Raw genomic sequence first — 17,744 nt, 5'->3', positions numbered from 1 at the left:
TGACAAGATGATATGCTAGAAGTCCCAGCAGAACCAGGGGTAGAGGAAGAGAAAGATCCATCAGCTGCTCTCCAGTCTCACCAATGTTTGAGCCTGTCAAGAACCTACATTTCTTCTTTAAAACTTTCTGCTGATTGTGATACTTTAAAACATCAGTATCATCATGTATCTTCACACTTCACAGAATCACAGAATCACTAAGGTTGGAAAGAACCTTCAAGATCATCAAGTCCAACCATTAATCCAGCGCCACCATGTCCCCTAAACCATGTCCTGAAGCGCCACATCCACACGTTTTTTAAACACTTCCAGAGATGGCGACTCCACCACCTCCCTGGGCAGCCTGTTCCAATGTTTGACCACCCTCTCGGTGAAGAAATTTTTCCTAATATCCAATCTAAACCTCCCCTGGCGCAACTTGAGGCCATTTCCTCTCATCCTATCACTAGTTACTTGGGAGAAGAGGCCAACACCCTCGTCGCCACAACCCCCTTTCAGATAGTTGGAGAGAGCGATAAGGTCTCCCCTCAGCCTCCTTTTCTCCAGACTAAACAACCCCAGTTCATCAAACTGGCCAAGAAACAAAATGTATAATCAGGTTACAGAGGTCTGCACCAGAGTTTTCTACAGGTGAAAGCAGAAGGACAGGTAGATGGACAGAATTAACTTGTGTGACTTGGCTTTCTTCAGCAACAGGGAATTCCTACAAGCCAGAAGCTTGGGGGGAAATTGCCTTGGGAAATTCACAGCCAGGGACAACTTTGAAAGAGTAGGGAGCAAAAAGCAAAGTTGCAGAACTCTACCCCAAACTTTCTCTGGGATCTCACCTGAACTAAATACATAATTTATACTCAAGTACATTCAGATATGTACAGATAGATTTTTCTTAATTCCTTTCTTTGTATTTTGACATTTTTGTTGCTTGTTCTTTTTTTCTGGTCTAAAGGTTCAGACATGCACCTAAAACTGAAATGCTTTTTCTATCCAAAAACAAATGCAGATTTTTTTAATCATAGAATAGTCTGGGTTGGAAGAGACCTTCTAAAGATCATCTAGTCCAACTCCCCTGCCATGAACAGAGACATCTTTCACTAGAGCAGGTTGCCTAGAGCCCCATCCAGGCTCTTTTTAGGTTTAGTCATCACTTTATACTAGGACATCGAAAACATTCCAGCATTGACTGTGCTTATTGTACTGCAAGTAAGCATGTGTTAAAAAGCCTTTGTCCCTGAATGCTAAGGGAAAGAGTTGATTTTATTCTTTAAATCAGAGGAAACATGAGGTGGTTTTTTTGAGCTACTACTTGCAATGTACTGACTGGAAGAATTCTTGTGTTGCCTTGCTCAAAAGTACTGAATGCTGTAACGCAACATTATAAGGAACACCAAATTTTGATAAATTAAGACAAGGTAATAAACATGGTTTAGCATTATTTACAATGCTGGTCAGTAAACGTTAACATAATTCTCCTGTTACCTCAAAGTCTGATTGATTTAACCTAATAAGGACAGATAGAAGAAAATACCTAGAGAGTAGCTGCAAAGCCAGGAGAGAAAACTAAGCAGAAAGCAAAATTCGTCATATACAGTTTTACAATATATTCACATAAAGTCATTTATGTACTTAAAAAAACCCAAAACGACCCCCAAAAATTCAAATTCTGAGTAGTTCTTTCATAGTTCTTATGAAGAAACTATTTAATAGCATAATTCTACAAATGAAAGAGAATCAACTCAATATAGTAAATCATGAGCATGAATAATGTTGCATACCTGAATTCAAATAGGATCAGGCTAAAACATGCTTTCTTACAGGCATACTTTTACTGTATGATCAGTCCTATAGAATTCAACGCAATTATTTGCTGTAACCAGGACAGTCATATTGAGTAACACCTTACCAGAGTATGTAGGATCCCTTGCACAAATAGAATGGAACACCAGCTGGTATTTTGTCTATTTCAGGAAGCATTCATATAGCTGGCTTTGCCTACTTTCTCTTTTTGTCCTCTGCCCTCTCTGTGGTGGCAATGTAAGCAGCATATGGATCTTTTTGATAAAAGTCACTGAGAATGTAGAATTACAAACAACCCTCACTAAATGGCACAAGAATTAAAAAAAGAATCAGAATTCAAGTATTTTAAAATATTTTAAACATGTACAAAAAGTCTTGACTTTTGATTAATAAGTGGATAATGCAAGACTGCTCAAAATTTTTCTTTAAATCAGTACCATCATAAATATGACTAGCAATAGAGATACCTGCTAAAAATATGAAGCATATTACCTGTGTGACTCTATATAGATCATTTACATTTCATTTATGTTTCTTTCCTTACAAAAGCAGACATTTTGTCATTTCTTTACAAACGAATAATTACTTCTGCATTAAAAATTACTACTAAACTGAAATGCATGACCTTTCTCCAAAGTACTGCATGCTTAGCAGCTCTCACTGGCTTGAAGGTCTACCTCTATCCAAGGAGGGTATCAGTAAGCCAGAAGCAAATGTACAAAACCAAAATCCGGCATGCTAGTCAAAACTGTTGGCCCATCAAGACCTTGTTCCTAACATTTGCCATGCAAGAAATCCATTAATCTCTAACCTACATGTAGGTAAGATGAGACAGTAAGACTTTTCAGAATCTGGCATTTGAAATCATTCAGTTTGGAGTTGGAACACGGGTATGTACAGTAAGTTCTACAGTAAGCATCTGTGGAAAGTTGCCTGAGTTAAGTGTACAATAGGAGGATAGGAAAACCTACTTTAATTGCATCAGACGGTATTCAGATCATCCTTTAGCATTCTGTTCACACATAGCCTCCATTCTGTCTCCCTCTCAAAAGTACTAGTGAAATAACATTGGGCAATTCACGCAGGACTCGACTTCTATATTATTTTGTATGCCCACTCAAGTTACGTTTTGTTAATTGCTACGTTTTATAATTGTGCACCTGTGTGAACTAACATTTTAGTATTCCAGTCAGATACTCTAAGCACAGTGTTTATAGTGTTCCTCCGCTGATCTCAAGGATTTTCTTTAACATGTGCATTGCCCACTGGAACATTAATTCATTTTAACATATTCCCATGATGTGTTTCATAATGTCAGTAAGTTTTGCATTCTTTAAACTCCTGGCAGGCACCATAGAGGACACAGTGATAGTAGCAGTGACATGAAGAAGGGATGCACATGCATTTGCAAACGAAGCAGAGATGAGTTTGGGTTTGATTGCACAGGGTTCTGACGCAGTGGTGGAAAACATAGAAAGAGGGGGAGCAGGCGAAAACTGAAGTCAAACATCTACTACTGAACGTTATCTGATACAATTTTATATAGTATAGAGTAAAACACTTTGTCAACTAGCTCTGACCAGTGGAAGAACTTAGCCTTATGGAACTGGGACAACCAAAGGGCAGGTCTTCAGGGGACACAAAGACTTTCAGAGAAATCTGCATTGAGCTTTTACACATACTGCAAGGCAGTGTGGTTCCTGTCACTGAGGGGGAAGCATGTTACTAAACTATTAAAAGAGTTTTGCACTCATGGAAAGCAGGAATTGCTGTCTAGTTTCAGAAAGTTGTGCACAAGGTAGCTCTTTGCACAAAGGGGGTTCTGAGAACTTACTAAAAGGTATTAAAAGGAAGAAAGATTGTAGAGTGACCTTGAGGAGTCATGGAACAGCAATAAGACATGAATTTAGAAGACTGGAGGTTGGGTAGTAATATAGCTCACATCAAAGCTGCGTATGTTTTTTATCACTTCATGCATTCTAGTACGAGCTAAGTTTTGCACAACACCAATAAGAGAAAGATAAAATATACTGCAGCAGTGGACGCAATGCTCTTAATATTAGGAAAAACAGAAAGTGTGCCTGAAAAATGCCAAGAGTGATCAGAGAGAGGTACTCAAGGATGCATTATTCTTTCTTCTTGCACTTTGGAAGTATTTATGGATATTGACAATGCACATCCCACAGATGTTTCAATTGATTTGCATCAAAACACAGATGAATCAACAACAGTCTCAATTTCTTTAAAAAAATAAGAACAACATGAGTCAGGCCTAAGATCACTGGAAGTAGGATATAATGAAATTAAGAAATATTCACAGAAGTGGGTAAAACGCATGTTGGAAATGAAGCTGACACCTTGTATGAGCTCACCGCTGTGTCATACTAAAAAGAAGCACTCCTGGTTACTACTGCCATTTAGATAGAGCAATGTCATCCAGTCAAGATGATCTTGGAGGAACAGAGACTCAACCAAATAGCACAAAAGCTATGCAAAGTCGTGTAACATATGGAAAACATACACGGTGAAGTTACTCTTCTATGGAATATTACTTATGTGTAGAGAAAAAGACACTGTTTTGTAGAGATGTACCAATTTCCAGATTAGTTCAGAAAGTTTTCCATAATGTTGATATTATTTTTCAGAGGAAAAAAAAAAATAGATGCATAGCTTGAGACTTTGTAGAGGATAGATGATAAATGCCTATTTTGTTTGCTCAAAGCAAGGCCAGAAAACTACTCAACATTCCTTAAAAATGTGGTAACAGACTATTTTGGCTTAGTTTTTAGGTGTCTACCTGGAGTCTCTAACAACAGTTTTTACACATGCACACACAAAATTCCACTAGAATCCCTTTCATTCAGACAGAATAGCTATGATTGTAATTCACCACAATTTTAGTAGACAACAGGCAACTTAAATCTTATTTCTATAAATTACAGTTCAATCTCACAGACGCTACCTACATTGGTGGTTATTTATCTTATTATCTATTTATCACCTACTATTTGAATCTCTATACTCACTGATTACTTTGAAAAGTTTGTTAAAAACATTTATTGCACTTTAACTAAGAGAGACAACACTATATGGTGAATGTGGCCATTCTGCAAACAAAGTGCACAAGAAAAGAAATCTAACTAATAAAATTTGTGATTGACATTATTCTTCTTTTGCAGTTGACAGGAAAAAGACGCCTTGGTGGTCCAGAGATAATAGAATTTTAATTAACAAATTACAAACCTTTGTGAAAAAAGAGAGACTGTAAGCATGAGCTGCTCTGTATAGTATATTTTAGAGCAATTCCTCCCCACACAGAAAGAACAATCCCTTTTAAGGAAAGAGGATCGTTTGCCTAATTTTTCAGGTGTGGGTGAGTTTAAAAGAAAACAAAGAAAAGTTTTCTTTTGTATTTCAAAAAACCTCTAGAGACCAAAATATACAAACTCAAACATATCTATCTAATCCAGACAGTGAAAGCCTGAGGTCTGATTACAGTGCATTACCCTCACACAGGTTTAAGTTAACTGAAGAAGACAAGCAAGGAAGAAGAGTTCTTACCACTGATGTGTGGCCTTTTGGAATGAAGGGGCTTCTCTTTACAAAGCAACAGGAGATATCATCTTTCCCTGAGAAGGAATCATTCACTATAAGCACAATGTGTTATTATTGGGATTTTTAATTGAAATGTAAATTCTGGGAACACTCTGACCTAATTTACTCCCAGAAAAAGAGGGCAAAATTCTCGTTTACAAAGCACTATATAGACACTTCACTATTATTAATGAGTCTTGCTCAATGGTCTGGGCCTCTACCATTCTGCAAAGCTGACTGTATTTTAAAATATTCAGCTATGGCATATTTACACAGCACTGTTGATTGTTACATCAAGTAGGTCCCTCTGTTTTTTGACAAAACATTTTTAAGAAATAGTTTTGAAATAGTTTTAAAATAGATCTAAAATGACAGGCCTCTGTGGACTGGATGCCAAATGCACAGACAGCAGCAGCAAACTGCAGCAAAGCTTACCTGACACAGAGTAGGATTGCGCCTGGGAACCTCCACACTCTTAAAAGCTTACATCAAATCAGAACTGTTGGGTTGTTTTGGTTTTTTTCCTTTTTAAAGTTAATTGTAGGCTTCAGAACTTAAAGTCTAAGTAAAAAAAGGGAACCAAAGTATTTTCATGATATGTCCACAGTTGAAAGAGAAGTTTGATTCATAATGTTCTGGATTATGCTTATTTAAGATTTAGTCTCAGGAGAGCCTTCCTAACACAAGCCCTGTATGTACTACTTGCTTTCAGATGATATAGAGCCCAAACAAAAGTCTTTTTTCCAGTAAAGTTGGCATTTCTATAGATTTCTTCCAGAAAGAACAATCAAGCGTTCACAACAAGAATGAACATGCCAAACAAAGAAATGAACAGCAATCTAGGCGGAATGAAGCTTTAAAAATAGTGAATATCTATGTAAACTTGATCTTATCAGAGATGTGAACACCAATTAATTTTTACAAACTACAATGTGATTGAATTAAAGTATGTCTGGCTCCTTAAATGTGCAACACTGAAAAACCTTATTTGCTTTATGTTTCCCATCTAACCTTTTTCTTAGCAGTAACTTACAGTAAAATTCCCTTTTTCTCTCCTTTGGGCATGAGAGTTTCAACTAAGTATTTTGAAAATAATTTTGGCCCTCTATTTTAAATTTTCAAGGTTCAAATATGTACATCTTGGAACTAATACTTGTGTGGCTTTGTAACAGGCTTTAAAATGCAAAACTGCTTTCTGCTGAGTATTTCACCTTGAAACATGGTCATTTACTGTCATGCTCAATCTTAACTATCTTTAAAGTCTAACTGTACTTAAATTACAAAAAAAAAAAAAAAATTTTCCCCTATGTCTGATAAATGGAAACACAATTCCCCGTGTAATAAAAGAAGTTATATGAGTAAAAGTCAATGAAATGAAACAAGCAAAACATAGCTCTTCTTTGAGCAAGAGGAAACAAATGACACTTGTAGGGACTAAAAGCATTCCATCTGAAGCCACGACAGTAGCATGCCATGGCAAACTCAACCCCAGGCTCCAGTAAAACAAATAAGCACCTGATTAATTTTTAGCATGTGAATATTCTCTTGAATTCTAAATTACCATGCATTTCAGTTAAATTAGGTAATTTTCTGAATCTGGGGCAGAGCAGTCAGCATTTTGCAAGATCAGTCCTTAACCATATTTACTAAGGTGATCAGCATGGAATAAATATGCACTCAAAATAAGTAAACAAAGCTCACTATGGTCTTTCTACTGACTTAAGTGGTCATTGAATCAGACTAATATGGTAGGAACCTGGATTGCTGAAAAAAATCAGCAAAGGTCATAATGTTAACTGTGAACAACAGTCACATAACAACATGAATACCCTGACATGAATAGTTATTAAAGCAAAACTACATAGAAGTCCAGCACTTTTTGCAGAAAGATGAGATCAAAATGCAATTGGACAAAAAGGAGTAAAATAATTCTGTCAGCAGAAAGATCAGCTAGAAGGTAATAGTAGTAACAACTAAAGAAGAGAGAGGATCACTGATCTTGGAAATCCATAGGGCAGGAATTAAACAGTATAATAAAATGGTTTGTGCAACCATTTAGCATCTCATTTTCTTGCTGTGCAAGCTGAAGAACCACTTGAGACAGGCCATCTTGGAGAGTAACAAAGTGCACCAATAACTAACATGGGATTAAAAGAATATTGATAGCTTGTGACAAGCGGCTTCCTGAGAAATGTTTCTTAGTCAAATAGCAGCAATCATTAAATATACGAGGGTCAGTCAATTTAATCTGCTCTTTTTATATGGATTAGTTTAGCAAAGTAACAGAAGAGACAATTAATGCCTCCATAGCTTTTCATGCCATGACACTACCCCATCATTTTTAAAACAAATATTTGAAAGATGATTTTCTACACAACTGCATATGGCCATACTCATTTTAGCACCTACCAACAGCACTGATAAGAACTGACTTTATTACGAGGCACAACTATACATTCCAGAAAATTGTTACCGTAAAAGTGCATGTTATCTTTTAAACAAACAGATCCCTTAATAAAGATTTAAACTCCTACACTTTCCAAACTGAAATCATAATCCTGGAGCGTCTCCACCCCTCTGTACCACTACTGAATTTATCATACAATCAGACTTATGGATAGGGACATAACACTGGCATCAATGAAACATGTACAATACTTGAATGAAATGTGGTTACTGTTCAAGACTGGAGAAAAGTCACATAAAAAATTAGGGCAGGAGGCAAAGAAAAATTCTCATCACACTCTGTAGAAAACTCCTGTAGACTGAAAAAAAAGTGTGACCTGCTTGGGAAAAAAAGAGTATCATCTTATATGCCATAGTAAGGAACTACACACAGCTAAAGGAAGACCAGTTTAAAGCTTTGATTTAGAAAGCCAGAGCACTGGTCTACAAAGAATAATTAAATGAAACCCTAGAAGAATTTCTAATAGATAAGCTGTAATTAGAATTTGTCCAGCCTGATGGCAAGTGTTATGAGCCATTTTAAGGCCAGCCATAAAGCTCTTGCAAGCAGTAGCCAACTGTCCAAGGCCACCAGAGATCATCCAGCAGCCAGAGAATCTGATCCAAGATTGCATTTCCAACCTGCATAGATACAGAAAGTTTTGACAACATTACTGGATTTTCCAGGATCTCCTCGAGTAGGTGTTCATACAGGATGCAGCACTTCCACGCACAGATCTTTCAGCACTGCTTTTCTCAGGTGTTTCCCTCTTGGCCCTTTCTGACAGTTGTTTGACAGATGATACAAACTGCTTGACACAGATTTTAAAGTCCGATATTTAAGAAAACGAATTACCGCTGATGTCTTTGGTGTAATGCTTTTTGACACAGAGAGTTAGGGAGAGTGACACAGTTGGAAAATAATGTAAGCTGAAAGCGTTTGGAACAGCTCAGGATCCAAGGTGACTTTGTGCTGCAATTCACTACTTTTATAATTGTTTTGTGATACACTTTCTAGGTGAGATACAAAGCCCACGAGAGTCAACAGGTCTGTTTTCACTGACTTCTCTGACCTTTTTATCAAGTCCTAGTGAGACAGCAATTCCAAGTCAAAGCATACTCAGCAAAGCTTGTACAGAATTAGATCTTGCAATTAGTCTTTCAAACTTCACTCCTTTGGCATTGGTTGCTGAGTGTAGATTTCCACCTTTTTTGTCTTTAGAGAGGAAAGAACTTCTGTTTGAGCTAGAGAGGAAGAGACATCCAGGAAGAGACATCTAGGATGAGACAAACATTTTTGCCTCATCGTGTACTCCCATAAAAAATTCTTAGCATGCTGAGCCAAATACAATTCCTGATCTTTTTTCCCTAGTTTGTTCAATCGCGAAGTAGGACAAGAGAGGAAAACAAGCATGTGCCCTTGACGTTATTCAGGTTGGCAGCAACTGACCTGATGCTATTATTCTGGATGCTTTCTCTTGATAGTTGTACATTGCCCCAAAGACATTGGTCAACTAAACAGCAGAGCTAAAAGCATGGTCCTCTAACTTCAGTTTTGTTGGTGAAACGAAATGAAACAAAAAAAACCAACAAAAAAACCCCAAGAACACCCTCCCTAAACAACACCCCAAAACCAAATCAACCTGAAGACCAGGTGGATAAATCTGAGTTGCAGATATAAACTTACTATCGCTGCAAACTCTCAACATTATTTGAGAGTGTATGCGAGTCTCTTCCTAAGTGTAATACCTCTAAGAAAATAAGACATTTAAAATAAGTATAATGCAAAGGAAAATGAGGCCAAAAGAGCATTCAGGGAATAATTAGGTGGCACTAAAGAGTGTGACACTTTGTTTTTTTTAACGGGCAGACTAAACTTTATCATTCAAAGTTTTCAATTAGAGGCTAGAAGAGATACATAAAACATAGTATCAGACTTGTTCTACAATACTTTAACACCACATTGATGCACAGACACTGCTGACACCCAAGCCATATTTTTTACTCAGTTAAAATTAATTGTAAAAGATGGTTTATGAATCTTGGAAGATTACACAACTCACTCCTATAAAAACACAGAGAACAAGGTTCCAAGAGCTCATATAGAAAAATGATATATTGTGTCTGTTTCATGTAGAGAGAGAATTGAGGCACAAAATATGGATCCTGGTGTGCATCTGAATGTTCTTAACTTCAGAATAAGTATTTGAACTTGCTATTCCAGTTCTGGAATGTCTTTAGCTTAAAGTAAGCATAGAATACTATCATACACAGGAAAGAGGAGCAAAATCTGGCCCTGTGTTGCTGTGCAACAAGTCAGTAAATCTGGCCTTACTTAAGTTTCAGTGGCCACCAACAGTGTGAGGTATTGCTCAGTAGGAGAAAATGAGGCAAATCCAGTCCAGAGTAACCCGCCCATTTTAATTAAAAAACAAGAATGGAATTAAAGGTTGCTTTAGGCAATAATGGTAAAGTTGAATTAACATCAACACGGGAAACCTTCCATTTATCATCGTGGAACTATCACATTCTAACATGTTTATTGCATTTATTATTGCTAAATATTTCAAAATTCTGACAGTCTATAATAAACACAAAGAACAGAAAGTTTCATCTTGGATCACTAAAACGGCCTTGGGATTCTTGCGTTCAAATTGCACAATAAGCTATTCATTGTCTTGGCGTAGAGAGAGACTTAACCCAGAATTGTAGACTGACTCAAACACCATCCAGTGGTAAATGACAGTTATTACAATACAGCAGCAGCTCCTTCTAGATTACCTTCGTTTTACAAGTAGTTAAAGTATTTCAAAAAAACTGGACAGACAGGAAGGCAACTCTACCTTAGCTGAAGGGAAAATAGCTAAAACAGAAACCGAAGGATATTGAGATGTAAAAGTAGACACAAGAAAAAAAAACAAACCCCAGCAATTACAGCTGCCATTTTATAGCAGACTTCCAATAGATGACCTTCAGCAGCTTGAGCTAATGAATCAGTCCCTACAATGAGATAGTAAAAGTGGCTTCTGTGGATCAACCATCATCTCTGCACTGATTAGAACATGACATTTATATCTTAAAAATATGTACCATGTAATTCACATGCTCTTTGAATTTTAGTCCTGCTATGTCCCTCAGAGAGCAGTGCTCAGCACCAACCTGTCTGCCTTTGAAAAAGCCTAGCTCCTCTCCACATGTCCCAACCAGGCTGACACATCTTATACACACTGAAAGAAAAGATTAAATCGCCATGACAGACAGACAGGCAGGCAGGCAGGCAGGAAGAAAACAAACATAGTTGCTCTCTTAAGAAACAGAAAAGTTGTTGAGTTCTTTCTAGACAATCACAGTTCTTTGCATCATTTGGAGAAAAGATTCCTATGAATTACAGTGTCATTGACTGTCCTATTGTAATGTAGCCAGACAAGAGACATTGTTCTTTTCCTCCTTCTGCCATCTCAAAGAGCCTTGTACTGCTATCAGACTTTCATAAGGCACTTTACAAACATATTACTTGACTGCATTGCTGTACTTCACACAAAATTCAAAAGGAAAACAAAGCAATTTGTACGACAACAGCCTAGACCCTCCTTTTTCCCTGACTTTAGCTTAATTTCCACAACATCCATATAATTGTCTTTCATATATTTAACATTGCTTCTATGCATACACTTCAAGTCATAGAAAGATTTCGGTTAGGAGGGTCTCTGGAGATCATCAAATCCAACCACCTGCTCAAATCAAGGCCTATAAACCATTAAATATATGTATATTATATATATATATTAAAAAAAAAAAGTTGGTCCAGGTTCTCAGTTATATTTGAGTTCAGTGAAGATATCCTAATTTACATTTTACTGCACAGTTGGTCTTTTGTATAAGTAACTACAATTGCCTTGCCAGGAAGCTATTGTTATTATTTAAACACATGGAAAATTGAGGCAGAGAATTTGAATGGATCTCTGTTTATCCATTTGGGAATCACCATTAAGATCTGAAGTTCTTAGGTGAGGTAACCTCATGACAATATAAATCATTACACCATATTTCTACCTCATATATTAAGCAGGGTACTAGCTGAGGAAATTAATTCTCTTAATTTAGTATCTTGGAACAAATAAATCAGAAAATTTAATTTCAGAATTTGAGATATGCATTTCCAAACACAAACCTCATTGTATTTGTATTTTAATGTCTTGGTCCTAGAAAATTCTGACAGCTGTAAAATAAATAATCTAAATCATTATTAAAAGAAAGAGCAGCATATTATTTTTAGTTCTTAAACCATCAGAATTGTTGCTAAAGAAAACAGAAATATAAGAACTCAAGAAACAAACAAGCTTTATAAAAAGAATTCATACCTATAAGGTTCTTATTTGCCGGGAATTCACATATTCATCCCAGCATGCCTACTCAAACGAAGCATGCCAGAGACCTTAATGGGAATTCTTATCTTAACAAAATGACCTCATACCTAGTGAATACTTAGAAATGGCCAACATAGCTCATGATATCCAAGTAGCCTGACAAGAATAACCTCTCACTACATTTTATGCAAGTAACAAAACAGGGTTATGTCAACACACTTGTGTTGAATTTAATGCACCATAATTCACATACTGGAAAGTCTTCATGAAATAAATAATATTTTTAAAGATAGTTATTCTTTTGTATATGTATATATATTCATAAAGAAAAAAGGATGTGAATTACAGGCAATAGTTATGTTGTTAGCAGCCACAGACATGAGAGGGTTTCTCTGTGTAGGGTTGGGAGGACAGGCGTGCAGAGGAAGGGATCCTCACACCCACACCCTGATGGTTAGTGCACTGGAGGGCAGGTACACTGCAAAGGGATTGCTTGGGCACTCTGCATGGTACTGCAGGTCTTCTCAGATCCCATCTGCCGCAGCTATGCTGGGCTCTGTCCAGCCACAAAGCCATGGCAAAGGAGAGGGTGCCAAGGCTGCCACAGAGGTAAAACCCTTCTTCACTCGACTACCTGTGGTGAGTAGGGATGCCCCCATCTTCAGATCAAGAAGTATAACAGCACGCTTATGTACATATACAAAATTATTTTCTCAGAAAAAGCTATATGTCCATTAAAGTTCAGAAAAGTCACATAGCATGAAAGTAATATATTACAGTTTAAATCAAATGTATGCTCACTTCCCCCTTGCAGATGAAATCTCAATGCCAACAAAACCCCTCTACGCTCCAGTATAGAGCCAGAAATTGACCACAGGTCTGAATGTGATGCCATGAATGTCCTCCATCCAAAACCATAATATTCCCTGCACTGTTTACATAAATTGACCTTAATTTTTCTCTGTGGTAAAAGAAGCTGTAGCAAGAAAGAAACAGAGAAAGTTGGAAGTTTTGAAAAATAGAAAAGGCTGGCATCTGAGGTAGTACAGAAAGCAGGAACTACGTTTTGTTTTAAAGCCAGGTGATAGCATAGCCTTTAGCAAGAGGAGAGAGAAGAGGAAGAACAAAAAGTGACTCATTCAGTAAATAGAATTATATTTTTCACTGGTACCTCAGCAATACTTGACAGCAGTTAACTTCATTTCCCAAGCCTCAAAATGGGTAAGAGTAGTAGATAAGCACATAGCTTATTCACATTTTGAATAGCAACAAAGTAATCTGTTACACCATCAACAACAATAAACCAGTCAGCTATACTGAAGTTAAATATTCCATTGGAGCAAATACATACATCTAACAGCTGGTAAGCCATACTGCTAGCAGCTTTAGGAAGAAATCACTGCATTGTTTGTTTATGTTTTAGCTGATTTCCAAGTCTTCAGCAATATGATTTTTTTAAATGGGAAGATAAGAGGTTACACAAAGCTTACTTGGTTTAAAAATATTCTATTGTGTCGTTTCCTCTACTGCTATCAGTTATCTATAAGCATTTATGCAGTATTCCACTTTATTCACTCACTTCCATGCTTCCGAAATCTACTGGGTACACTTTCAGGTTAAGTGTATGAAAATCTTACTCAGTATGGTTGAAAACATGAGTATAAATGGGTGCTTGTCCATTTATACAAATATTTCATGTAATTCTATAGGATTGTTTAGTGTGCATCACTGATTAGTAATATTTTCCTCACACAGACATAAGTAGTAAGCCATAAATGTTTTGGTGTTTAGTCAGGTAGCCTGAACAATCCCTTCCTCCATTGAAAAATTTTGCAAGAACTCACTAAACAAACTGAATTAAACATAAGATACTAGGAACCATTGTTGGCTAATGAGCTACATACTTCATTGAATGCACTAGCATTTCATAGTGCAAGAGCAGAGAGCAAGCTGAAGTGCGCTGTATTCTAAGAGTAAAGTAGCAAACAGCTTTGTCCTGGTATCCACATGAGGTCCACGGTAGATCAGGGTTCACATCTGCAATAACTGTGTACCCTTTAACATTTGCTGTGATGATGTCTTTTAAAGTCCACTTTTCATACAATTTTATAGCCATGTTCAAATCAGAGTGAGCTTTATTCCTGATACAGCATGAAGCTCAAACAGTTGCTTCAGTCAGAAGCATTTGGGGACGATTTCTTTAATTTTTGAAAGAAATAAAGTTAGAACAACTCTATAGAGAACAAAATTTTAAATCTCATGTAGACAACAAATGTGAGATGCTTGTGGAGTGAACTGGCTTCTTAAATCTCAACTTTGGACTATAACGATGAGACTTGTTACGAGATGTCCTAGTGTGTGTGACATTTTATAAATGTTATATAGACACCTTTCAACTTTATGTTTAGCTTTAATGTATACCAAATCTCCTGTTAACAGTAAATGGTATTAAAGAATGGAAAAGCTTTTTAACCTGCAATCATCTAAGCATGTTGGATGCTCTTTTGAATTATACACTAGACTGGGACTCAGGAGATACAATTCCATTTCTGCAAGATGATTCTAGGTATCACCCAGGACTTCCCCCCTCCCACATCTGTAGAAATTGTGCAATTGGGAAGGTTGAAATCCCACTTTTGTAATTTTATTAGCTAACATTATTTTTCTTATTTCAATGCTATAAGTAAGTACACGAGCAACTAAATGAGTGGCAACTAGATGCTAGCTATGTACTCCTTACGCCCCTTAGCAATGTTAAAGATCACAGGTCAAGGCTTTTATTTTCATTGTTTTCTATAAAATTTGGAAATATTGTGTTACAGTATAAAAAGTGCTATATTCCAGATTTCACACAAGCATGTATGTACTAGTGACCTACACTGTGAGACAACGTATTAATAGCAAGGGATCTAGCATGAGGACTTTTGTATTTCATGGAGCTCCAGAAGGAGTCTGATTACCTTAATAATTATACCAGGGAACCAGGTGTTGCAGCCACAGAGACATGACTCTTCTCTTGCTTACATTTGATTTACACCAGTAAGAATAAAAAGGGAATCAGGACCCTAGATTCCCTTCTTAGTTCTGTGACCAAGTCACTGCTGAATTTGGGCAAACTGCTTAACTAATCCTTACTAGCAAGGATTACCTACTTTGCTAAGGAGGTAAAATTGTATCTGTCTACTTTAAAGGAAATTGTGTTGTCTCCAATACCTACATTTATAGAATATTTTGAGAGTCCTAAATAAATGGTGCTATTGAAATAAAAAGCAGTATCACCCTCTTTTGACTTGAGCAGCAAGCCAATATGTAGGGCACTCTCCATTAGAAGAAATTGATGATAAAGTCAGCTCCTTCTTTGACACAAACAAAATCCTGTTTCCCTGAACATAAGAGGAATTAAACAGCTGGAGATGGGTTTTTGTCTCTTAATTCTAAGCTTTCTTTTCTCAGCATTTAACTTAAAAAGGTCTGACACTTTTCTCAAGTAAATGCTCCCAGTGTTCATGTGGTTCTGGCTGATGCTTTTTTACTGCTTTTTCTTTCTCCTTACAAGCTGTTTTTCTTGCATCGTTCCCTCAAACAGTTGTGCTAAAGCAATACTCTATAAAGCCTCTCTGTCTGCAACAGTCTTAGAGGCCTCACATGTGTCTTTGTTTTGGTCAGAGTCACGTGTATGTGTTTTGTTGGAAGCCTCCACTGTTTCAGCTACCTGATTCAATGAAGGGCCTTAATGACTCCTTACTAACTTTCTAAAAATGGAGGACGATGTCAAAGGCCCCAGTTTCAACCTACAGCAGTATTATCATCAATACAATCAATGACTAATAGTAGCTATACAAAGGCAAACATTTCCTGGATATTCTTAAGTATGTCTAATCTTAAAGGTGGCATACAAAGCAAAACAAATTCAGGCCAAGATTTCCTCCCTTAAATACCATACAAGTGGCAATCACCCTGTCCAAAAATTTTTAGCAATTTTTTTTATTCCCTTTTTTCCCCTTTTGTAGACACTTCATATGCTCTGATACTACACTAATGTTCCTAGTTCTCATTCTGAATTAATACCAGTATGGTGAAAGCAGCTGAACATACTGTTTTGTATAGGTACAGTTGGTACAGTATTTTGGACATGGTTATAGCTTAAGCCACTTTTTACCATAGCAGCTTTGAAAACAGTATCTCCTACTACAATTATAGTAGTGTAAGTGTGCTTTGACTAGCATGGCTTTACCCTCCACAGGGACACCTTTCTACCGGTAATGTACTTCATTAATTACCTGGCTATGTACAGTTGGAAAAAAATGAGAACATTATGATATACTGGTACCAACAATTGCGCAGGTATTTCTGATGATACGTTCTGTAGTACTGTTACTGAACCAAGTTATCCTCTCTTTTTTTTTTTTTTTCTTTTTTTGCCTTCCCACCAAGGACATTCAATATAAAAAAAGAAATATGGTTTTGATTTTGCTTTTGAAGCTCATATGAAACATATTTAAACAGTGCCCGCAAGGCATGAGCAAACATTTGTCAAAGTTCTCAACAGTCAAAATGAATATACCTTATTAGTACTACCTTTAAAACAGTTTTACCTTACTTCTGTTCCATTTCACAAATTCTAACTCAGGGGAAAGGAAACAAAAAATAAAAATTAAAGCACCTTGTTTTGTCTTCAGGGGAATTTTGCTCCTCTGCCAGAATAAACAGCACAATTAGATTCCTAATAAGACCGCAATATTACATGGCATTGTTGTTGGACAGGTTTTCTAGTGACGTGTAAATGAGATTTTATTAAGTACAAAAATAGACAAATATGGAAACATCTTTAGGTTTTAGATCCCAAAGACACAAGACATCATTCTTTAAGCAGGTGTGCCTTCCTGGGCAGCTGCTTAAGATTAGTAAATTACAAGCTCAGGATTTTATTCTTAAATACGGCTGAAGAATAAAATCTTTAGTCTGGCAAGTTGGAGTCAAACTGCCACAATGAGCACCTGTTGAGAAAGCCCATTATTTGAAGCTGGGGGTTCTGGGTGAAAAGATCACTGTGAATTAATTTTGATTGCTTCACAAAACTCTGCATAACAAATGGTCTCCGACAGGGGTATCGGCAGACTTCCATTTGAAGGGGAGGAAAAAAAGGTTTTGTTTCTAGGAAGGTAACATAATCTCTGCAGAGACATTAAAACACACCAGTGGCTGCACTTGCTTGAGTCTCTCTTCTGAAACAGATTGTATGTGCTTAGGTTACCAGGTATTATGTTTTGGGAGGGGAAAGAGAAACAATTGATATCAAAATCTTATCTAAAAGATTACCTAAAAAGAATATGGCCAGAGATCCATGAATCCCGAATTGTTAAGGCGGTTATTTGCTCACGAGTTTATTCACAGCCCCATTTCTGTGTGTTCTGGATTGCTATATACATTGCCAAAATGGGAAAGGAGGAGAAGAGAATAAATTAAACCAAAGTTTTTGCAGTTGACTAAATAAATCAGCAGCTTTCTTGTATGAGTTAACTCTGATAGTAAATTAAAGTAACA

The sequence above is a fragment of the Phaethon aethereus genome (genome assembly GCF_964289735.1).
Source record: "Phaethon aethereus genome assembly, chromosome: 13".
Classification (NCBI taxonomy): Eukaryota; Metazoa; Chordata; class Aves; order Phaethontiformes; family Phaethontidae; genus Phaethon; species Phaethon aethereus.
This window is presented reverse-complemented; position numbering follows the sequence as displayed.